The 25,600-nt window shown below is 38.3% G+C and overlaps 1 protein-coding gene across 7 annotated transcripts in view; it reads left to right on the top strand.

Annotated features, from left to right (window-relative positions):
- Positions 1–25,600, top strand: part of THRB (thyroid hormone receptor beta) — a 369,571-nt gene that overhangs the window by 88,319 nt on the left and 255,652 nt on the right. For 2 of the 7 annotated variants that reach the window (XM_040636878.1, XM_040636873.1), the window contains exon 2: positions 10,496–10,592. The exons of 2 other annotated variants lie outside the window; for them this stretch is intronic. The gene's annotated coding sequence lies outside the window, so the exon portion shown is untranslated. Of the gene's footprint in view, positions 1–7,029; positions 8,228–10,495; positions 10,593–16,912; positions 17,031–25,600 lie in introns of those variants that run through there. 3 more of the 7 variants (XM_040636874.1, XM_040636876.1, XM_040636872.1) reach the window with 3 other exon arrangements.

Raw genomic sequence — 25,600 nt, 5'->3', positions numbered from 1 at the left:
ATTTTCCCAACTGCCTCTCTGTTACCATCAGTGCTATATTCAGAATCTCGTTTCAATATGCATGATATTCTCTTTCTAAAAATTCTAATATTTATCTAGCATTTCTATGTGTCAGGTACTGTGCAAAGTGCTTTCATAGATTATTTAATTTGATTTTTTACTATGGTCTTATGACATACGCCAGATATTTTTACTATTCTCATTATACATTCTCACAAAGATTTGTATTATTTTTTATTTCTAAAAACACTATGATTTTATTTCTCTTATCACATTTTATTTAAAACAAATAACTGAAAATGATACCCAAATATCTTTCATGTCACCCAACCTGAATTCTTACAGAATGTATCTTGTCCGTGCTAATTTCACTTATAGTTGGGGCTTCATCCCTCTGGTATTCATGGGTCTTAAATTTGTAGCCAGAAACTTGTTCATGTTTTGTGTAATTGTATTTCACTCCCTATGACATTTTTGGGCACTTAAAACATGTTCGATGATATTTTAAAGAATGCAATTTACACCACTTCCTTTAGAAGACTATAAATAAAATAATGATAGAAAGTTTCAAGCCATAATTACATCGAGAGTTTTAGTAACCTCATAAACCACAAGAATGAAATACCAAAAAAATTTTTTTTCAGCCACCAGCATCAAAGTCTCATTTGCTGATTCTATTTTTGCAGCATTGATGGAAGTAATCCAGTTAGGCTGACATTTTTATAGAGGATAGTTTGATGTTCAAATAAGCCATGTTATTTCACCATCTTTATTTTCTTTATGGGAAAGGTTTTTTTTTTCTTCCATAATGATTTGAACTGTGCTATAAAGTAAATAAAAATGTGTCTTGTAGGTTGGATTATGGCTCCCAAAGACATATTTCAGTTGACATAAAGGTCTTTGCCATAACCACAGTTGATGTTTACAGATACACACCCCCTCTAATTTTTAATGCTGTTGTTGAATTTCTTAATGAATCTAATCACAGAAAATGTGTCAAAAGGAAAGGGATGCTTGGTCTCAAACATATGCTTGGGTTTCTGTTATCAGGAAACAAATGCCCAAATGCGATTGCACACAAGCTCACACACACACTCAAGTTTGGAGCCAAGTGTGAACCCGGTGACACAGTGGCACTTAGAGCCAAATACAAAGCATATGTCGAAATTTGGTGTAATCACAACAGCAGAATGGTACAATATTGTTTCGTTCAGCATGATGCGGGAAGAGAAGCCAAATGACAGAAAATCATAAAACAAATGTCATTTCCTTCCCAGAAGCATTATGTTTCAATAATTGAGAAAAAAAATAAGACCAGTTTGTTTCAGTCTGATTTTCTTGACATTGGTAAATTGATGGATACATTTCTACTCTATAAGAGAAAATAAGCTGATGAACCTTTAATGGTTGAGATGGGTTAGATAAAATTGCTGGTATTTGATGTTTCTGTCCTATAGATCAAAATATATCTATTACTCAGCAAAAAAATAGTATCAACAAATTTATATAGTTCAGTTTGGCAGAATACTCATTGTATTCATTTTTATTCTCTTAGGATTTCATTCTATCTGTATTTTTTTAAAGATGACATATTTTAAATCACATAGAAAACTCATAGCTTTAGAGATGGGCCTTACTGATACAAATAACTTGGGTCAAATATTTTCAATATACTATTATCCATGAATTCCTTTATGAGAGCTAAGGATAGAATAGCTATTCATCAGTAGCAAACTTCACCAAGAATGAGAATTAGAATTTTTTCAGGATCCTTTGATACCTTTGGTTAATGGACAAAAGATAACCTCAGGGAAAAGTGAATGGATGCCAAATGATAACTCCTTTAAGAAATCCTCTTATATCATGTTAGATGGAATGGCTGATAGATTCATGGAATGGAAATGCCATTGGAATTATCCAGCCCAACAGTTCTCAACTGTCCCGTTAGAGGGTCCAGATCCACATGGATAGGTAGTTGTGAACAGTGAGGTATGTTGTATGTTTTTTGTTTCTAATGCTCAAACTACTAAAGGTAGCAAATTATTTTATTCTTTTATAAATTAGAATGTATTTGAAATTATCCAGCTAAAAATGCCACACTAATTTAATAACATTTCAAATCAGAAAGAAAGAAGAGCAGTTTCAGTTAGTGGGTCTAGTATTACATACATGTCCCATGGAGATACCCATTGGAATGAATCTTGCATGAAAACAGAGGGATGATGTTTCCTAGCAGAAAAAATGTTCTTGATCTGCAGATCTAGGCGCTTCCTCTAACTTTTCTACAATCAGCATAGATTGCAGAACTCGTAAGCCAAAAGTTGCTGGTGTACATGGAATCAGCAAAGGCCATAATCCTGAAGGACATTTTCTCTAGGGCATGGTGAGGCCTGAGGAAATGCCTGTACCACCACTATGGAACACAATTTTGGTAACTGGATGTTTAGAACTCTTGGATTCTCTGTCCCCTCCCTGCTGACAGCCCCCAGCTCCCACTGCCAAAGTTTGTTTTCTCTGAGTTCAGTTTATCTAAAGTGGTCATACTCCAAGGGTTGACCTTTTCTTTCTTCGGATGTGTTAATATCATGGATTAAACTCTGTAGTTGGTCTCAATCCATGGCTATTCTCATAGACCTAGAAGAAGTGTTAATTCACTGCTTACAGGAGAACTTTATTGCTTTATCTACAAGTAGTTATGTGGAGGGGTGAAAGGCACCTCACAATTGCCCTCATTTAACAAGAAATTAAGATCTAAATCTGACTCTATTATTATTGTTGCTATTTTTAACTGCCTGATTATAACAACTCTCTAGATTATTTAATGCAGGAAATTTGTACCATATCTCATTCTCATGATCTTCATTCTATGTACCCCTTTTTTGACATAATTTGTGTAAATTTATAATCTTAACAGCTGTAAACTATTATAGGAGTAGAACAAAGATGTGACTGTTCCAATTCCTTTTATAGTAGAGGGCAATCCCAGCAAAGGTGACACCAAAACCTTATAAATCAACCTTATAGGTTGAAAAACCTCAAGTAATATATGAGCAAATTCAATCTAGCAAGACATAAAAACAATAACAAAACGTAATCAAACAATTGGTTCTTAAGGACATAAGAAATTTTACTATTAGTCTATTGTTATAATTCATCTTATTAATAGGTTAAATGAAAAAAACTTTATCATGTCTATGTTTGAAAAGAACTTGATTTAATATACATTGCTGATGAAATTTCTTAATGAGACATAGAAGTCTACTTAAAATGATGGAGTTATTTATTTGAAACAAAGATTAAATTTTGCAATTGTAAAATGCTATATATGTATTTTCATTAAACTGAGAAACAGGAGAATTGCAAATTTATTGTCAAGGAAAAAATTAGATAAGGTGATTGGAAAGGGGAAGTAAAAAAAATCACCATTCGTCTCTATTGAAAATATAAGAGAACCAACTGAAAAAAAAAAGCTATTAGAATGGTCAAGATTTTAGTATTACAAAATTTTTCACTATACTCCTTACAAAAATAAATATAGAAAAATAAAGTACTTATTAGCTATAATCAATTTAAAAATAAACAGAAAAACCCACATATCACAATAGCAGCCCTAAAATAAAAATTACTAGGACTAACTATAAAAATAAATGGATAAGACTACCAAAAAAATGTGTAAGACTGTCTTGAAAAAAAAATTAAATAATTTGGAAGAAGATGAGATTTAACAGGGAAATATTCTGTACTCCTCAACAAAAAGAATCAATATTTTAGGCATTAAATTCTCCCCAATGTGATCCAACAACTGAATGCATCTGGAATCAGAATCACCAAGGGAGTCTTGCGATAATGTGACAAAATAATCTAAAAATTCATGCAAAATAAATTGAAAAGCCAAAATAACCAATAACTTATTTAAAAATCAACGCTCCCAAAAGGTTAAGAATAATTATATTAAAAGATTTGATCTAGTTTCATCAAAAAATGTGATACTGTATGCAATGAAGAAAAATCACAAACAAAATTAACAGACTATAAAGATGATGGGAAGATATCTGCAAGACAAGATTTTTTTTTTAAAGATTTTATATATTTATTTGTCAGAGAGAGAGAGAGCACAAGCAGGGGGAGTGGCAGGTAGAGGGAGAAGCAGGCTCCCTACTGAGCAAGGAGTCCCATGCGGGACTTGATCTCCAGACCCTGAGATCATGACCTGAGCCAAAGGCAGGCACTTAACCGATTGAGCCACCCAGGCATCCCGAGACTTTTTTTTTTTTTTTTTTAATATATAAAGCAGTCTTAGAAATATGAAGGAAAGAGATAGCAGTCCTATAGAATCCACAAGACCAAAGGCCAGCAAACCTTTTCTGTAAAGGACAAATAGTAAATACTTCTGGCTTTGCAGGCACCACAGTTCTGTTACAATTACTCAACTCTGCCCTTGTAGTACAAAAGCAGCCATAGACAATGCATAAAGAAAACTTTATTGACAAAAATAGAAAGTGGGACAAAGTTGGCCCATAGACCACAGTGTGCCAACTCCTGCAGTAGACTTTCTAGGACTTGTTCACAGCTATATGCCAGGTCTACCTAGAAGTAAGATGGTATATATAAAATGTTCAACAAATATATGTTGAAAGAACAAGTAAATAAATGAATACAAATAGGACAACCCACAAAAAGAATTAACATCAATGGTAAAATATGTAAAATCGTTCAAACTCACATAATGAAAGAGGGACAAATTAAAATCATGACGTAACATTTTTTTACTCTCAAATTCACAAGGTTTGTTCCTTTAATGATAATTCTTAGGTTTGTTAAGGATTTAGGCTCTTGCATATCCTTATAACCTGCTGGTAGGCTTTTTTACTCTTTTGTCTTTAGTTACATACATAGGGAAAAGTGTAGAAAATAATATAAGAGGTTCTGTGTGTCCTCTCCCTCCATTGGCAGTTTTCAAACTGTTTGAGCTCATTCCTAAAAAGTATTGAGATTCCCCAAAGAACTTTTGTGTGTTAATGTTTATATTTACCACATTAGAAATTAAAACAGAAACATTTAAAATATTTGTAATTCATTTAAAACAGCAATATAAACTCTTTATGTGTTAACATAAAAAATATTTTTTGACAACTACATTTTCTAAAGGCAAAGAAATTATTGAGAAGAGTGACATTGTTTTAAAACTTAATGTCTTGCCTGAAAGAAGACAACTGGATTCTCATACCTGCTTCTGAATTCATTCTGTTTGAAGATTGATTTTCTTCATATACTTCACCAAAAAACAGTTATGTAGTTGGAAAAGGGAAACGTATCTTAATAGCCTTTCCTGATAACCAAAATTTCTGCTTTGATAGTACATCCAAATTCAACAAGTGGTAGTTTCTTTTTTTTTTCCTTAAGATTTTATCTATTTATTTGAGAGAGTGAGAGACCACAAGCAGGGGTAGCAGCAGGCGGAGGGAGAGGGAGAAGCAGGCTCCTCACTGAGCAGGGAACCCGATGTGGGGCTTGATCCCAGGACTCTGGGATCGTGACCTAAGTCAAAGGCAGACACTTAACCAACTGAGCCACCTAAGCGCCCTACCGACTGGTAGTTTCTAAACAGGTAGTTGTAAGGTAGAATCTAAAATCATATCACTGAACTTTTTGTATTTCATCACACTGAAATCTATTCATTTATCTTACACTTTGAGTGGATATTTTACTCATGCATGGTCGTGTAACATCATGCACTGACCATTTAGGAAAAATTGGTTCAATGAGTAATGCAGATCTTCCAGATGTAGATACACTTTATCATACAATATTCAAGATTCTATTTACTACGTCTCCACTGATCTCAGAAAGGTCTTTAGATATTAGGAAACTGTCAAGCCCTCTGTGGTGGATAGAAGTTTTCCAAAATTCTAATTTTCATTTGAAAGCTTGAAATTTTATCATTGACAAAAATTGCTGCCAGTTGTTTCCTTCATTCACTTTTGAGAAAAAGTGGGCCAAACACCCAAGTCTGAATAACCATAATTTGTCTCTTACTCATTCTTTTAATTAAAAACTGATGTTCTATGAAGAAAGCAGGTAGTTCGGGTCTCAATTCAATCATCATACTTTCATGTGCAACAGAAGGGCTATATTCATACTATTGTGTCGCTCAGAATACTTTTTAAAGTGTTCTAGTGTTGAGAGTTAAGTAAAATCATTTTTATTACTTCATTAAAGACACTCTTGAATGAAACTGGCTTTTCTGGTTTGGGTCAGACTGTAATGCGCGTGCAGTGAAAGGCACAATGACTATTTATGTGACTGGAGCCGCTGCCGAGATCCATGTGATGTGGCCACAGGTTTACTCACCACTGATTTTGCACCACCAGTGCAAATATCAATGTGGGGGAAAAAACAAACAATTTTAAAATTTTACATAAATAATTCCATCATGTATGTGTGCTTTGACCAAGATTTTTTGCATGTAGCATTATGCCGTTATGGTTTTTTTTAATTTTTTATTATGTTATGTTAGTCACCATACAGTACATCCTTCATTTTTGATGTAATGTTCCATGATTCATTGTTTGCCTATAATACCCAGTGCTCCACGTAATACGTGCCCTCCTTAATACCCATCACCGTGCCATTGTGTTTTTGAGATAGATCTAGGTTGATACATATAGATCTAATTCATAGTTTTTTTTTAGATTTTTTTTTTATGAGCCACGCAGGCGCCCCCCTAGTTCATATATTTTAACTGCTGTGTTTTATTTATCCCTTTGTTCCTGTATTGATGAATATTTAGGTTATTTCCAACTTTTTACTATTGTGAGTATTTCCTTAAGCAAGAGTCACTCTAGGGGTGCCTGGGTAGCTCAGTTGACTAAGCATCCAACTCTTGGGTTTGGTTCAGGTCATGATCTCAGGGTCATGAGATCAAGGCCCTTGTTGGACGCCTCAGCAGGGAGTTTGCTTCTTCTCTCTAGCCCTCTGCCCCTCCCCCTGCTTGTGCACACACACTTTCTCTTTCTCTCTCTCTCTTTCTCAAATAAATAAATAAATCTTTTTAAAAAAAAAGAGTCACTCTAGATTTTATACCGTGATGTGGACTTCCCAGTTCTTAAAGTATACATATACTCGATTTTCCATATCTAGATTATGAAATTGTCGTTAACATGGCTTTACCAATTTACAACCTAATATGGTTCTTAAATGGTACTCTCTCTCTAGGGACAGTTTGGCAATGTGTCAAGCATTCTAAGGGAAGACAATTTTTTAACCAGAAATTCCAATTCTGAGAATTGACCATGAAGGTCATTTGGCCAGGAAGGAGTACAACGTTTTTTTGGTTGTTTGTTTTTTTTTTAACAAAGTTGCTGATGATTATTTATAAAGTAGAAAATCTAGACAAAAGCTTCTAGATGTTTAATAATAGGTGACAAAAATATATTGTGGTATCTATTCAAGGATATTTTGTAACCATTTTATATCCTAATTTATTTCATCGATACATGTTATTTTATCTAACTATATTTATCAAAATGGGTGATGGAAGTACAGGTCGTTTTTTCTTCCGTGTGTGTGTGTTTTAAATTTTCTTGTGTTGTTGAGAACATGTAATTACAGAAGGAAAGAAGGAGGGGAGGGAAGACAGACAGATGCGTTAGAGCGTATATTCTGAAACCTCATCCCAAACTAAGTGTCAAGTGAGGCCAAAAAAATAAAAGAACAATACCCAAATTCGACACAGTGAGTGATTTTTAAAGCCTCCTGAAACCCCCAGAGATTTTGATTTGGTGGGACTGGGGATCAATGAGTTCCTGAAATGCATAAACCTTACACCTTAAGAAATACTAATTCAGAAATCATAGCTGATTCCATCTGACTTGCCTGCATTGATGAAAAATAAGGAGTCTTGTCCTTTTTAATATTTGGCAGGCAAAAGAGACGAGCAGTGGCTGGGGGAAATTCTGGTGGTGCCTCTCCTCCTGGAAGCTGGAAGCTGAAGGCAGGAGCCTCTGCAACCACATCCTGGGGCGGGAAGGAGCTCTCTTTCCTGCAGACCTGTCCCAGACTCTGCTTTCTTCTCCTTGGCATTGGCAGCCTGCCCTGAAGCAGACAAGGTCAAGTCTGCAGGTGGAGGCTCCAGGTGTTTCTCTTCAGTTCTCTCCCACCCCTCCTTCCTCTGTTCCCTGGCGTTTGGGTCAACTTCCTCTGCAAATTTGAGCATCAGAATCTTTGGGTGAGCTTGTTAAAACACATATTCCTGGCCCCCAACCCCAGAGCTTCGGATTCCATAGGTTGCATTTGTAATAAGCTTCCACATGATGAAGCTTCTGGCCCTTGGAGGGCACTAAGGTAGAGACAATAAATAAACTCACCAGAGAGAGCCAGCCAGAGACTCAGGGGCTGAACAATAAAATGTTATCAGAGAGGGAGACAAACCGTAAGAGACTCTTAATCATAGGAAATAAACTGAGGGTTGCTGGAGGGGAGGAGGTGGGAGGATGGGGTAACTGGGTGATGGACATGAAGGAGGGCACGTGATGTAATGAGCACTGGGTGTTATATAAGACTGATGAATCACTGACCTCTACCTCTGAAACCAATAATACACTATATGTTAATTAATTGAATTTAAATTAAAAAAAAATAAATAAGAAAAAAAAAGAAACCACTCAATATTTTCTAGAATGGGGAAAATTAAGAAAAAGGATAACACCAAATTTCAGTGAGAATGTTGAGGAATTTGAATTCTCATATATTGCTGAGGGGAGGGTAAAAAGTACATTCATTCACTTTGGAAAACTGTTTTGTAGTTACTTATGAAAACAAACAGTTTCCTCCCGAAGGGAGGAAAAATGCTATTCACTAGAATTCCCATCAGTGGTCATGGAGAAATGCAGATGTGAATGCAGTAGTAGTAACAGCAGCACTAGTGGGAGTGGTAATAAGAATAGCAATAATAATAATAAAGATAGCAATAATAGGAAGATTAATAATGAAACCACACAAATAAATAAGAACTGTTTTTCTCCCCATGTTTTGATGAAAGTCTTGAATATGGTGTTGCCAGACCAGAGACAAGATTTCAGATGCAAAAGTGTTATGAAATCACGAATTTAAAAAATGTCTCTTTAAATTGGATGTGTTACATTTTTAGTGAAAGCAAGTTCTTTAAAAACATGCCAGACCTTATGATCCAGAAAAAGCTGTTTCTTTTCCTCCTGCAGGGTATTATTTATCTTTGGTTAATAGATTCAGCCAAGCCATTTTTATAGCCTCACATGTTATCAAAAAGTGTTTTTATTTCTCAATCTAACTACTCCCTTTCTCAACCTATTGCATTAATTCTGCCTGTAACGGCCAAGTATAAGCTGAAGTCTAGATAAAAGAGATTTTTTTCAAAACCCCATTTGTGTTTTTCCTTTTTGTGTTAAATTATAAATACGGTAATTGGCGGTTAATGAGATGTAAGTGCTGTAGCCTCAGACTCTTTGGGTTACTCATGTCTCTGCACCATTTTCATCCGGCCCTCATTTTCCACACACCAGACCTATAATTATGCCAAAATTTATCCAAGCCAGAGAATATTTTGTTTTTCCCTGTTGCTACCTACAGACCGTAGAGTTATGGAAAGCGTTGGATATGCAAAACTAATTTTAACCCCCCCCCCCAGTAAAAATTCTGAGGGCAACTCAATAAGATATAATTAAAGGGTGTGCATCGTAGATTTCAGAGATCACCGAGGCATCTAGAAAGCATCTGATCTCACTGTTTGGCTTTCTTATCAACCCCATTTTGCAGATGAATTAGCCGCAGCTTACAGAAACAAAATATATGTGAAGCTGGGATTTGAACTGGAGATCTATCTGGCCTTAATCCCTGTGCCTTGTCGAGGGGGCTTGACAGGTGTCTTTTGCCTCTCTGAACAGTGGGTTTTTTTTATTGCATCATGGTGTTTGCCAGCCTACCTTGAACTCTTTCATCACCTGGTTGGATGTTTTTCATAAGCTTTTAAAGCTTCCTTTCTATTTGATTTGTACAGTACCTTTTAACAACGCTGTCCTTGCACCAGACGTTTTGATGCACTAAATTTACACATACACCTGAGGAAGACACATGCATTTTGTATTGTAGAAAAACAAAAAAGCTCCAGGTCTCATGTTTACGTTGAAAATGTCAGTCTTTGTTTCCACTCAAGTGCTAATCTTTCTAAAAATGTCCCTCATGTTGAAGGACATCCAAAAGGCAGTAACTTATTAGAACCTTGGGTTCAGATTACAAATGCGTTTGGCTAGCTTAGTGTTAAAGTTCAAATTATCTCGGAATTATTTTAAATATTTGTACTTGTACAGGAACACTGATTAGTTTACTAACGCGTTGCCTCATAACCATCCACTAATAACCACCTTGGACTGTGATTGTTAACTCCAAGGGCTCAAGCAAGCTCTCAGCAAAGGTAATTTGCTTCAGTGTCTGAAGCTGTCATATGATGTCTTTCCCCTAGGACGTGGAAGAGTTGACTCAGAAAAGGAATTTGAAACGGATTTTTAGACCGCATTTTATTATTTGCACAGAAGAGTTGAAAAGGAAGTTCTGATGAGGTAATGTCCTCCCCTCAATGCCCCCTTTATTGTAGTTAGCATTTCCTAATTATTTACATTTAAACTGGAGACCAGAAGCATGGTGTAGGGGAAAGAATGTCAGTGCGGGAGTCGGGCTCCCTGGGATTTAGTGCTGGCTCTGTCATTCAACTCATGACCTTAGACAAGTCATTTAGTTTCTCTGGGTGTTGGTTTCCAAAAATGAGAAAATGACACAAGGTCACTCCTAAGCTGTCGAGTCTGTGTATGTGTGCGTTCTGCCAAGAGAAGCTACACCAGCTAGAAGACAACAGACCCAGGTATAGGTTTGGCAGATGCTGCCTCCTTATTTCTAACCGGTTGGCGGGGCTGGCTGCCTGGACAGCAGCCTGCGCTTGGTTTAGTTAGGGTTTTGCTGTTACCATCTTGAAATTCTTCATAATTTTTGAACAAGGGCCCTGCATTTTCATTTTGCTCAGCACTGAATTATGTAACAGGTCTCTCCTTTTGATGATACATTTCTGACCATCGTGTCGTTTGGCTGGAAAAACGAGTCATAACCTCAAATTGGTCGCTTCTGCCACCATTTTACCTTTTGGGTAGACCGAGGGGAGCAAAATTTGACAAAAATTTAGGTGTGGAATTTTGTGGTTATTTTAAATGACCTGAATTTTTTATTATCTACGTTTTCCTTTGTCTATGCCTCCTTGCCCTACCTTGTCCCGAGGAGGGACATCAGGCTCTTCTGGGTGGCTGTGTGAACTTCTGGTTTCCTCTCTCTTCACAGGTGAACTGTGTATGTAGGCTCCTATGACTCATATTTTGGAATCTTTGTAAAGTGGTGTTCAACCCCATTTTTTGACACACAAGAGCTAATTCCTGGCATTCGTCACTAGGTATTTTCAGTCTCTCCACTCCGCATCGTTCTTGCCATTGCCACATAATCAGTTATAATACAATATAGAGGGCACTTGGGGCTTTGAATTATCCTTTTGCTGTCATTTTTTATGTTTCTGGAGAAGCTACAATTACAATAACTTGATCGACTAGAGAGATGACTTCTGCTCCTCCAGCAGGTGTTTTATTTTGACCGAATGAGCTGTCGTTCACCTTTGAAAGTAGAACAGCCACCCTAGATGATGAGAGATCAATTCCATATAAAAGAAGACTTGCCGAACATGCTAAAATGCGCCTTCAGTGCAAGAACCCGCTTCATTGTGCGCATTAACACTGATAAAAATTACTCTGTGATTGCAAGGGACATATGCTCTCTTCATTTATTCATTATTGCATGCCAAAGGATGAAAGAGCAAAAGAGACAGAGAAAGTGTTTCTGTGTACCCACTGATGGCTGGATGTGGTTTTACATTATGCGTCTTCTTTCAGAAATGCAGAACAAATCTCTAAGCAACGAAATGACCAATTTACATATCACATCCAAGATAATAAATTGTTTTGATGGGCCATTCCCAAGAGTCTGATTTCAAAGCATCAAAAATGCCAAGCCAATCCTCAAACACTGTTTTTTTCTTTTAAAAATTCAGTGTTATCATGTCCCAAAATGCTGTTCTTTTTGCCCTCAGATAGTAAATTCTACTACTTAAAACTTGATAGCAGCTTTTAATTATATTAACAGTATCTTAATGTTTTAAAATATTTAGCTAGTCTTTTTCCTTCATAAAACTGAAAGTGACTGTATGTTTAATTCTTTTTTTCTCCTCTGTTTTTTTAAAGTTTTAATTTAAATTCCAGGTAGTTAACATACGGTGTAATATTAGTTTCAGGTGTACAATATAGTGACTCCACACTTCATACAACGCCTGGTACTCATCATGGCCTATGCTAAATTCTAACTGTTGCCCTGACTCCTGATTTCTAAATTGGGGAATGTGACATTTTTATTTTTTAAATCATATAAACTAGTGTTTTGACTCATAGTTATGCTTCAGAATAGGAAAGAAACAATTGATACATTTTTTTAAGGGAGTGCAATTGATCATTCAGCAGTGTTTTAGATCTGGTACTGATGACAAGGAAAACAGCAGTCCCAGCTTCTGTTTATAAGTTATTTCTTTTTTTTTTTTTTAAAGATTTTATTTATTTATTTGACAGAGATAGAGACAGCCAGCCAGAGAGGGAACACAAGCAGGGGGAGTAGGAGAGGAAGAAGCAGGCTCATAGTGGAAGAGCCTGATGTGGGGCTCGATCCCACAACGCCGGGACCACGCCCTGAGCCGAAGGCAGACGCTTAACCGCTGTGCCACCCAGGCGCCCCTATAAGTTATTTCTATCCAGTGGATTGGACTGATATAGCAATAAATTAATAGTTTTGAAACTGTGGGATTTAGAAACTCCTCAAGTAATTAGGTAAATTTTAGTTCCATGAATTTTATTTCAAAACACCTTTTTGAACACTGCTTTACAAAGATGCCAAATAAGAGCTGTAGAAGCCTAAATACACACACAGTTTACCTATGAAGAAAAAGAAAATCAGAAGTTCAGGTATCCACTGAGTAGAGTATAATGTCCCTCCTCAGTGACCTCTGGGAGAGGAGGGCACCCATTCGGTACCTTCATATAAATGTTGGTCTCTTCTGGAGAGTGACCCTAAAGGTGCCAGTTAGCATCATACTCATAACTCCTGGAAAGTGTCTAAGATGTCACCCAACAGGACACGAGGCAGAAACACCTATAAGGGGAGTGAGTACTGTTGCATTTTACCCCTCAGTGGCAAACTCAATGCTTGCTCCTTTGGCTGCACCTTGAAATCACCTGGGCAAAGAAAGCAAAAAATACAGGGTCCTGCCCAGAGAGATTCTGATGTAATTGGTTTAGGGATTGGCCTGGGCATTGGGATTTTAGAAGTCCTCCCAGGTAGTTTTAAGGAGCAGCCAGGGCTAAGAACCAAGGTTTGAATTGAGGTTTCTTTTTAGATATTTAACAGCTTTATTGAGATATAATTCACACACTATCCTATTCACCCATATAAATTATACACTTCACTGATTTTGACTACATTCACAGAGTTGTGCTACCATCCCCACAGTCAATTTTACAACATTTCCACTACCCCAAAAAGATATCCATTAGCAGACACTCCCCATTTCTCCCCCACTCCCACCCCTGCCTTAGGCCACCACTAACCTACTTTGTGTCTGTATAGATTTGCCTACACTAGACATTTCATGAAAATGGAATGGCCTTTTGTGAATGACTTCAGTCTCCTGGCATGGGGCTTTTAGGGCTCATCCATATTATAGTGCATATTAGTACTTCATTCATTTTTATTGCCAAATAATAGTCCCTAGCATATGGGTAACAGTACATTTTGTTTATCCATTCACCAATTGCTGGATATTTGGGTTGTTCTAAATTTTGGCCATTATGACTAATGCTACTACAGACATTTTGTAGAAGTTTTTGCATGCACATATGTTCTCATTTCTCCTGGGTATATATCTAGACGTAGAATTACTGGGTTATATGGTAATTGTATGCCTAAGTTGCAAGGAACTGTAAGACTTTTCCAAAGTAGCTGTGCCATTTTCCCTACCTCATCAGTGTCTGAGGATTCCAGTTTCTCCACATCCCTGTCAACATTGCTGTTATCTCTCTTTTTGATGATAGCCATTCTAGTGGGTATGAAATGGTATCTCTGTGGTTTTCATTTGCATTTCCCTCATAGCTAAAAAAGTTGAGCATCTTTTCATGTGCTTATTGTCCATTTGTATATCATCTTGGGAGAAATGTCTGTTTAATCCTTGTCCACTTTCTAATTGAGTCATTTGTTTTATTGTTATTGAGTTATAAAAGGTTTTTTTTTTTTTTACCTAGTCTAGATATAAGATCTTTGTAAGAAATATGATTTGCAAATATTTTCTTCCATTCTGTGGATTGTCTTTTCACTTTCCTGAAGGTCTTCACTGAAGCAGAAAAGTTTTTAGTTTTTTTTTATTTAAAATTTTTATTATGTTATATTAGTCACCATACAGTACATCCTTAGTTTTTGATGTAGTGTTCCATGATTCATTATCTGCGTGTAACACCCACTGCTGCATGCAATACGTGCCCTCCTTAATACCCATCACCGGGCTGGCCCATCCACCCACCCCACCCCCCCAAAACCCTCAGTTTGTTTCCCAGAGTCCATAGTCTCTCATGGTTCATTCCCCCTTCTGATTACCCCCCCTTCATTTTTCCCTTCCTTCTCCTACCAATCTCCCTGCTATTCCTTATGTTCCACAAATGAGTGAAACCCTATGATAATTGTCTTTCTCTGCTTGACTTATTTTGCTTAGAATAAGTTTTTAATTTTGATGAAGCCCAATTTATTGTTACTTTGTTGCTAGTGTTTTTGACATTCTATCCAAAAAGGCTTTGCATAAAGCAAGGTAATGAAAATTCTCTCCTACATTTTCTTCTGAGTGTTTTACAGTTTTAGCTCTACATTTAGGTCTAGAATCTGCTTTGAGTTAATTTTTCTGTACAGTGTGAGGAAAAGGTCCAACTTTTTTCTTTTGTATGTGGTTATCCTAGAGCGAGTTTTTAAAATAATCTCTTTGGGGCGCCTGGGTAGCGCAGTCGTTAGGCATCTGCCTTTGGCTCAGGGCGTGATCCCGGCGTTATGGGATCGAGCCCCACATCAGGCTCCTCCGCTGGAAGCCTGCTTCTTCCTCTCCCACTCCCCCTGCTTGTGTTCCCTCTCTGGCTGGCTGTCTCTGTCAAATAAATAAATAAAATCTTTAAAATAATAATAATAATAATAATCTCTTCACTGATGGTTAGTGAACATCTTGCTGAAAGTCAGCTGTGTGATGGACTTCATGGGGCATGGCATATGAGGCATCTATGCCAAAAATGAATTGCCAGAGAGTTCCAGCTCCTTCGCAGGGAGCCCATACACTGGTTGTAATTCCAAACACACACTCGGGACTACCAAAGAACACATTTACGCAGCCTCTGACCAGTATGCTGAGGTTCCCCTAATGCATAGCAGGAAGTGGAGGGGGGTACTTAGAAATTAGATGAAGGGTGATATCAATCTCTGAAGGGTTCCGAAGGAGTCGTCTTCACCTTTGTGCGCTAATACACATACACCCCCTTAAACTGTAGTATGTGACCTGTAAGTCAGGAATGTCTGGCTGAAAGCCATGGCACTATTGAGGATGTTTCATTGCTTTATGTTCTTACCGATTTGAATGAAAGAAGGAAACTCCCTGAAAATTATAAGTCAAATTACTTCCGAGAATGTTATGAAATTGTTTTATCTGCAAATGCTCAGGAAAACAGCAGATAAACCGTCCCTTCAGATGGCCCTTGAGTGAAATGTAGTGCAAGGAAGAGGGGTTACCATCCGCACCCAAAGTTCTGTGCTGCTATGGGGGGTGGTTTGGGAACGGTTCCAACAAGCAAGGAAACCCCCATCTGTCAAGTCGCCAGACTGGGAGTCCAAGTTTAGGAATAAGTCAAGTTCCTTCCCTCTCTTCAGCTCTTCAACTGCTGATTCTTGTACAGGCAGGCTCATCTTCCACAAATGGCATCTGTTTGCTTGTCTAGGAAGGGAACATGCATGACAACTGTCTTTCTATACTGCTGAGCTTAAGGAAGGCAAGTGAAGGTATGCTTTGGGAGATCATATTGAAACTTCTGTCACTTCCCATAAATCCCCAGGCAAATACCTGTTTATCCCAAGTAGGCAGCAAGGAAAATGGGCACAGGATCTCATAGGCCTGGCTTCAAATTCTGACTCTACCACACAATCTGGGTAATTTTCCGTGAAGTATTTAGCTTCTTCCGGCCTCGTCTTTCTCTTCTGTGTTATAGGAATATAAAAATATCTATTAATGGTCATCGTTGGATAAACTGGGGTAAGTGTAATATCCCTTCCTCGAGTTGGGAGTTAATATATGTTATTTAGGGCCGCCTGGGTGGCGCAGTCGTTAAGCGTCTGCCTTCGGCTCAGGGCGTGATCCCGGCGTTATGGGATCGAGCCCCACATCAGGCTCCTCTGCTATGAGCCTGCTTCTTCCTCTCCCACTCCCCCTGCTTGTGTTCCCTCTCTCGCTGGCTGTCTCTCTGTCAAATAAATAAATAAAATCTTTAAATATATATATATATGTATAAATTTTTGATGAGTATATATATATTATTTACCCTCTTCCTTTTAATACCAAAGATATGGTGTGCTCCCAGTTTTAAAACACGTTTTTCGGGCCTTGAACCCAAAGAATTAAAAGGACCCTTAGCCAAAATGAAGGTTGGATTTACAATTTGACACGTCAGATCCCTCTCCTATATCATTCTGCTCCTTCAGTGGTCTGAAGGCCTTTGTTTCTTGGCAGGGTATAGGACCTCACCTCCTGGGGTCTTCCTGCCACCCTAAGAACAACATCACTACTGTCCCTGTCTTTGGTGATTCATCAGCATTCCAGCGAACTACCCAGGTGTTTGAAACAGCAGGTATTTATTTTCTTTGGTCTGAATATGCAAAGATGAAATGCAGCTGCCTGTTTTTGGAAAAGCTTTCTTGGGCTGTGTCATTTGGTTAGGTTAAGCCCTGGAATGTGTTGTCACCTTGGTCTGCACATTAACCTTCCCCAGGTGCCTACAGAGCTTGTTTATGCAGGCATTTATGGACCACAAAGCTGAAATCAAGCCCAAGTTTCCCTAACATTCTTTTTGGAGAGGTTAATTGTTCAGCAGGAGTATTCACGTGACTGTCAGTAGGAGGGAATATTTACCATGACAAGTGTGTGAGGCCTTGTACAGAGGAAGTTATAAGGAGGCATGAAACTTAGCTTGCTTCTTCAAGTGACCTGGGGTATGTAATCCTCTCAAGCACTGCCATTGCCTCCGTATGATGAGGAAAATACTGATCTTTTCTTCTATGGGTCTCCCCATAACGTCCCGAAGGTCATCAGTAAAATAACAGGCATGGGAGGATTTTGCCCCAAGAGCAATGTATACATCCAGGTAGTGGCATCTGTATTATTTGTATTACTATGGAATTCAGTTATCTACAGAACACTCAGAATTGCCTTAATGATGATGTGTCAAAAATGGAGAACGAATTTGAGAAGTATAAATGAGTAAGCCTGAAAAGAAACAATAATTCAATAAGGAATTTAAGAAACAATCATCCAGTAAAGAATTTAGCACTTATTTTTACTAGGCCACATTATCATATATGTCCTTTTTAGAAACTGTGTGGATATAAGTAGAGATATTAAAAAGTAGAATAAACTACTTACGCTCCACATTAAGAGAGGAGAACAGAGGTATATATAAATTCCAAGCAGTATATGTTCCAAACCTCAAAATCCTTTTTTGGAATTTGGCCCGGAATATATAAATCTGGACATATAAGTACAAATGTTACTCATAGAACTATAAATATGGAAAGTCTAAACTATTTGATTTTGAAATGCAGTCTGTTATAACTTAAGACACATTTAAATATACTCCATTTCTGTTGGAGTTCAGTATATCCCCTTGAAAAATGTAGGACTTTATAATGGGAAAAAAGAAGCCATGAAGAATAATTTGAGGATGCTTCACAGCTGATAATAACTTTAACATTTTTAGAAGGAGAGGTTCATAGTGTGACTTTCAATTAAATCTAGAATTAATTCTCAATTAAATCTAGAATTTACATTTGAAAAAAAAAATAGCCAAACCTTCGGTGAATTCAACAATAATAAAGTATTACATAATTTCCCTAGGCTTGGAGAAAATAAAATAGGGTTTTCAGTTTAAACAAAATCTTGTGTGGTTGTAAGGTTCAAAAGAAAAGATGCAAGTCAAAGTGCTTTGGAAATGGCGGCATCTTCAGCAGGCTACCAGAGCCCCTAGAGCAGCATGGTAAGGAGCCGGGCTTTGGAGCCAGGTTGCGCATGTCCCAATTCCAATCTGACTGCTCTTGTACAGATTCTTTAACCTCTCTGCACCACAGTATCCACATCTGGAAAAGAAGGATCATAATAATTACCAAGACTACTATGAAGAGAAATCAGTTAGCATATGTAAGGGGAATGCCTGGCATATAGAAAGTACTCAACTAATGTTGGTAATGATGATGGTGGTTGAGATGATGATGCAAATGTGTTTTGGGAAAATGAGAGTACAAAGAGGAAGAAGTATTTGTTTTTGAAGATGGGGCATAAACCAGCTGACCCAATCTGCTCTTTAAAGAGGAGTAAACAGAATACTAGAAACTAATTAGATTTGGAAATAGAACGGAAAGGGATACCCAGTTCATACATACATTCTAAGCTGAGACAATTGTCTTTCTTGATACTTGCAGAAATGTTAGCCGCACTTAGCAAAATTTACGAATGAGATATTTTGAACAATTACTGCATATATACTATGGAGCCACAAAATTACAGTTTAAAAACAAAGTTTAACAAGAATTTAATAGTAAGTATCACAGAGATTATGAAATGATGATGTGTGATAATAAAAGTTTTTATTGCCACAAATATGGGATGACGGCATTATTCAAGAACGGAAGACAAAACAGCCTGACTCCACAGAGGGAGGAACATCTCTTCACAAGACCTTTTCCAAAGCTAAGCTGTAGTTATTCTTCTTGCATTTGACCAAATTTTACCACCCATTTTCTAGAACAATGGCCAAATATTACATATTGGAAAGCCAGAGCCACCTGAGCCTTTTTATGCCTGAGCAAAGCACCTCAACTCTGCCTAGGCTGCCCCCTCTCTCCTCACTGCCACAGACACAGGCTGGGCAAAATGGCCCCCAGAGAGAGTCATCTTTGCTTCTCTACCAGCTGAGGGAACTTGTCTGTGGGCTATTTCAGATCTGCCAAAATTATTCCAGCAACACTTGGCAAAAGCCCAGGCTGTGAGATTTTCATGCTAAAAATGGAGAATTGGGGCCAATATTCTTACTATAATTTTCTTAATTCCAAGAGTTTAAAAATAAAATATATACATATATATGTATTCAGTAAAAGGGTTGAGAAGCAGCTGGGCAGCCTGGCTGAGAGGCTGGATAAAAAGAGAGCAGCTGTGTTGGTCTTAAGCCTGAGCTGGCTCCATAACCCTTGATTTCTTTGAACTCTGGGCCTGAGGATTCAGGGCCATAAAACAAAGCTAACAAGTGTTGAGCTATCTGATTTCTTGTGAGACATAAAGAAGAGAGTTGATTGTTAAGCAGTTTGCAAATGGAAAGTATTGCAGAAATGCTTATAATAATAAAAGGCTTATTATAGCACTTTCCCAGGTTCTGGGACTACTGTAATGGGAAGGACGGCACATGCAAGATCTAACATGTCTATCAAAGAGTTGGTGGGATGTGTGCAAAGTAAATACTCTATTATATATGGTGATATCTCATATGCTGATCAACATAATAAGCCTAGCTGGATGGCTGCTTTAGTGTACGATAAGCAAAGCAAGCATGGGAGTGTTTTAAAGCCATTTATGCACAGGTAGATATAGATAAAGTATGTTTCAGCTGGAGAGTAGGGATCAGAGGCGTGTCATGCCTGTTGATATCTTCACGCTACCTTACGATGATCAAGTGCCTAACATTCTGTCTGGCACGTAGTAACTGACCAATAAATCATCAGTTCTCTCCCTTTTCCCTAGCATTTTGTCCTCAGTGGGAGATGGCTGGAAGAGAGGGTCATGGGGGGTTTTGAGTACCAAGAGCACACAGTCTAAACAAAATCGGTAGATTCCTTCCTACCAGATTGTCACCCAGAAGACATTTTTGAACTGTCATTGGTTCTCTCTTATTCAGCAAGTGCCATGAAATTACCTGTTGATTCTACTGCATCTGTTATGGCCATTTACAGCATTCTAAGCTTATGACTCCCTTCAGTGACCACCGCTGAACGGATCCTCACTTGTTGAGTATTACTTATTGCTTCAGCTATCTTGATAAACACTGCCCAAAGCCTTTAATCCTCTCTCAGTCAAGTGTATCTTTGGGGTTGGTTTTGTGGCTAAAACTAACCTTTGGGCAGAGAGTGAAGTGAACGAGGAAAAGGGGATGGAGGTGGGAAGCAGTTCGTAGATAGATTGTTGGGAAAAGCCCTTTACCCTGCATTATGCTTTGCATTCCATTAGAAACAACCGATTGAAAACAAAGCACAAACCTGGCTGAGAACCTGAAAGGCAAGTTTCAACATGAGTGAATTTTTAACAGCCTCAAAGAGGGGCTTAAAATGAAATTCTGACAACCTTAACTGCACTTTTTCTGGAAGTATTGCTATCATGATAAAAGGTGAAATGTCAGCAGTCACCTATTATTCCATCTAACAGTACTTGATGACTTCTCCTCTGTGGGAGCGCTTGCCCTTTTATAGTTTGACTCTGAGTTTTTGACTGACTGCCCAAAGATCACAATTACTTCAGCCATTTACCTGCACGTGGGCAGCACAGCCAGGACCAGCTCTGCATCGCCAGGTCCTCCTGGGATTTGCTCCTAGTGGTTTCTGCCAAGCAAATGAGGCCTGTGATACAGGTTATTTAATGCCTTGGGTTCTTAAAGCACTCCAATCACTGGTGTTCCTCCTTAAACTCTGGAACACACTAATGGTCATGTTTTCCGAAAATGAGAGCCCAACTTCTTTCTATGTATCAGGAAAACATCTGTCTACAACCAGAGAGTCACACAGAGTCTCCCTCAAAATATTCTAGAAGAGTAGATACTGCTTCCCACAGAGTGGTGAGGGGGTCTTCTATTTAATTCTATTTGCATAACAAGCTTGCTTTGAAAGCTGCTACATTCACCATGGAGGGCATCTGCTGGCGGAAAGCTACCAAGGTGACAGTTACACAGACCCAGCCCGTAAAGAGGCTTACATTTTGTGGGAGAAGTCAGATGAGAGGTATAAGTCATTGAGGGACATAGGCTGAACAAACAGGTAGCCTACCTTGGGTTTAGAAATTGGAATATTAGAATCAGTGATGAACTATCAAACGCAAATGTCCTTGGGGCTGAAGAGGTAAAAGAAATGAATGAAGGATTTGTGCTGATGGTAGCACAATGGAGGGTATGAGGACCATTTAAAGGGAACCCCGTCCCTCAATGAGAGCTCTCGGTGCCATGTGAGAGCTGGCCCATTATTACCAGGCTTTAGCGTTTTCAAAACTTTTTGTTTTTTAATCGGATAAATATTTTACCATGTTTAACTACTGAAAGGTATACACAAAAACAATTCTAGGTACCAACCTTGGCCCAAAGGCCAATAGTTTCCCCCCTCTGGGTTATGGCATATGTTGTTATAAAATTCCATCTCATCTTCATTGTCACTGGTTGTCACAGGTTAGGTTGCATAGGAAGCAGATTCTGAAATAGAATTTAACCGGGAGGTGGTTCTTGAGATCAACACTGTGGGCAGTGTTCTTGAGATCAACGCCTTTAGTGGGAAAGAGAAGGAAGCAGCTTGGATAGAGGGAGAAGTTGAGCTGCAGCCCAGTCTCAATGGAGGTCTCAGCCAACTTTGAAAAGGCTAAAACTGGATGGTCCTGCAGAGTTGCTGCAAGTGGGTCTTTATACCCAGCATGGACCAGTCATCAGATGTGGGTTGCTTTGGGAAGGGGTGTGACTTTGAATGAAGAGGCTCTCCTCAACTAAAGAAATATCCATTGGGATAAACAGCACTCTGCTGGAGAATCAGTCCTTCCTCTCTGAAGGGGGATCTGGATGATGTCACAGCATCCATCATAGTGGTTTTTCCACATGGACAGTGTTGTCCCTGAAAACAAGGGACAAAGTCTCAATCATCTTTGAACTGATCTGACATCATGCCCTGGAGAAGAGAGATGATCTCATATATACTATTTTCTCAATCCCCTCTTTTTCTTCCCCACTTCTTGCTGGCCTGTGTACCTCCTCCAGAAGCTATTGGAACATCATTCCTAAATCCCCTGAGGAATTCCTAGCTTCTTGATTCAACTTCAGAGCTGTAATGTTGTGGTCTACAGTCCGTATTGTGAGCATTTGTAAGGATAAAGATTCAACCTAAGTGTATGGAGATGTAATGAAATGTAATCATTCACTCATATTTACAACATGTGCTTTTTGATAGCCTACTATGTGCCAGGCACTGAGCTACCCACTTTGAACAAAATATGTTCTCTTCATGCAAGAAAGTTGGTATTTAGTTGACAATGCAGATGCATAGGGAGGCAAATACAATGTGATAGGTGCTGTCATAGGGCTGGTCACAAGTATTGTTTTGGAAAGCCACTTGGATTAAAGCCTCTAGTTAGAAACAATTATAATAATCTTGGTGAACAACAATTCACCAAGGCAATCAATGCCAACTGGGCCAGAGAGTGTCAGATTATAAAATGTGCTAAGGAAGTGGTCTCTGCAAGATTTGGTGAGTATTAGCATAATGAAGAGTGGGGAAGTGAGGATCCTACCACATTGTCCAGGTGCAGGCTTAGACATGATTGAGAAATGGGAAGATGTGAGTGAACGATGATGGGGTAACTAAAGAGAAAGATGCAAGCATGAGGTATAAGCTACTGATAATTAAGATGTAGTTTAGTGCTTAATAACTGTTTATGGAATTATCTTCCTTATGAAATAAGGCAGGCAGTCATTAATAACTCTTATATCTGTCATATTTTGATAAGTATAATTAGAGCGATGGTCCGTGCACTGTGGAAGGACAAAGGGGAGGAAGGTAATAATTCTAACTGATGAGATGGGAAGATGTTCTTGAAGTAGGTTAATGATGAGGATGACAGTAGGGGATGACAATAGCTGTTAAGTAGTGAGGCCTCTGTTAAGTGCCTTTTATGTCTTAACTCACTTAGTCCTTTCCATAATCCTGTAATATCGAGACTATTACCATTCTCTCTGTATAGAGATGGAGAAACTGAGGCACTCAGAAACATTAAGTAATTTACCCTGAGATTTGATGAGAAGAAAGTGGTGGTCCTGGGATTTGAACTCTGAAGCCAAAGTCTGCTGTCTTATCACAAAACTATACTCTCTCTCACCTGAAATAGATCTGGAAATAAACATGAGAAAACAGAGAGTTCCAACTGAAGGGAACTGTTTTTCAAGGTCTGATACTATTTTGAATTTGGGGAGGGAAATGCTTGAGGTATGAACAAACATGAGGTAGAGGGGTGGGAGCGTGGTTTGAAGTTTAAGTTTGGAAAATTAGATGAAAGTGTGCTTGTCGGTGGCCTTAAATACCAAACTGAGGAGTCAGGGTTTTAGTCCACGTGGAATGGCGAGCCAGAGAGGGTTGTGGAAAGGGAAGTGATAAGTTCTGCATATGGAAACAGTAACTCTGACTATGAAGGGTGGACAGTAAGTGGACATCCTGGAGGCGGGTGTTACCGAGGGGAAGGCCCCTGAATGTTGTCTAGGCACTTTATACAAGAAGGACAGGGCAAGTAGACAGAATGGAAGGAAGAGACCTACTGGAGGTAGGAGGTGGCAAGCAAAGGATTTGGATAGTGCACTGGCTTAGGTTTTGAGTTTGTGATGTTGGAAACACAGGATAAAGATAAAGTTGGGTGGAGAGAGAACATGAGCTCACTTTCAGTTGTAAAATTGGAGGTTTGGTCTTCAAGAGAGAGGCTCTTCTAGAAGAGACTTGGGAACCCCCACTTAGAGGATCTCATGGATGCTGGAGCTTGGATGGAGTGGGATTGAGGTTAAGGAGAAGGCATCTAGGTTGAGTAGTCTGAAAGTATACACTTAAAGAGAAGGTAAAGGAAGATGACTTAAAAAGTTGTACATCATATTATAAAATAAGAAATGAGCCTCTGCTATAGCCATGGGATGTGGAAGAAATATGTGAAGTTGTAGTTTTAGGATAAGAGTTCATATTTAAGATTGCGTAAAATGCGTCAGGAAAGGGTAAGATTAACACGTGATGACTTGTGAAGTTTTCTAGAATCTCAGTAGTCCAATTCCATATGGTAACATAGCCCCAACTTCCTATGGAGCGGTGGTGAGCTCAGGTTGTTCTAATGTCTCAATTATTTGTTGGCTATCCAGTCTATACATTTTTCTGTTAAACCATCACATGATGCTATGAAATCTGGCTTGTTTAGAAGGAGTATAGATTATTACTCTTATTCTAATGACAATGTAATTGCAGGATCCATTTTTATGATATCTAGTTCAAAATCCCAAACATTTAAAGGCAGATTATGTTAGATGTAACAGGAGTGAGCTATTCCCCAATATTTGAACAATGTGATGATACATCCAGCCCATCTCTGCTCGTCCAGTACATACAAATGCTGTGGTGTGTGTGTGTGTGTGTGTGTGTGTGTGTGTGTGTGTATGAGAGACAGGGAGAATTATAGTGTATTTTTTTTGTCTGGGAATTATTTGATAATTTGAGTGCTCCCCTAGACATAAGTGAAAATGTCAAAGCTAAGAGTGGAAAGAAATTTCTGTTGCAGAAATTTTTAACATAGTTTATTCTCCCAAGTAGTAGGCTGCTGGCCAGTTTTCTTTCCCTAATTGTTAATAAAAATTTCAAATTACATTCTCATTCTCCAGCAGTTATTAATAGATCCCCATCTTTAGGACATCTGCAAGACATCATTTATAATAGAATTCTTGTTACACCATAAAATTCCTACTAGACTTCAGAAATGACAATCAGGTTGTGCCCTTTTTCTTGATAAAAATTTCTCACCCACAAAGAAGGCTTATGGAAGAAAATTTTACCTTTACTCAAATTTTGCTTTAATCAAGGGATTACATTTATACAGTCATAAATCATAAATGTATGGCTCCATGAATTTTTACATATATATATGTACCTGTGGAGCCTCCAGTCACGTCAAGTTATAGAACATTTCCAGCACCTCTAGATTGAGGCTCCCTCTCTCATTCCCCCTCACTGTCAGTCTCCTGCCTCAAAGGTAACCTCTATTCTGACAGCTGTGACGTTGGTCAATGATGCATAGGTTTTAAGTGCAATACTTACATATCAATATTTTGAACTGTATCTATTGGAGTGTGCTAGAATTACTAGGAAGTACTCTTGACTTCTTTCCAGAGTTCAC

This window comes from Ursus maritimus, unplaced genomic scaffold, assembly GCF_017311325.1.
Source record: "Ursus maritimus isolate PB19 unplaced genomic scaffold, ASM1731132v1 scaffold_20, whole genome shotgun sequence".
Classification (NCBI taxonomy): Eukaryota; Metazoa; Chordata; class Mammalia; order Carnivora; family Ursidae; genus Ursus; species Ursus maritimus.
The sequence above is the reverse complement of the archived record's forward strand: the minus strand, read 5'-3'. Positions and strand labels throughout refer to the sequence as shown.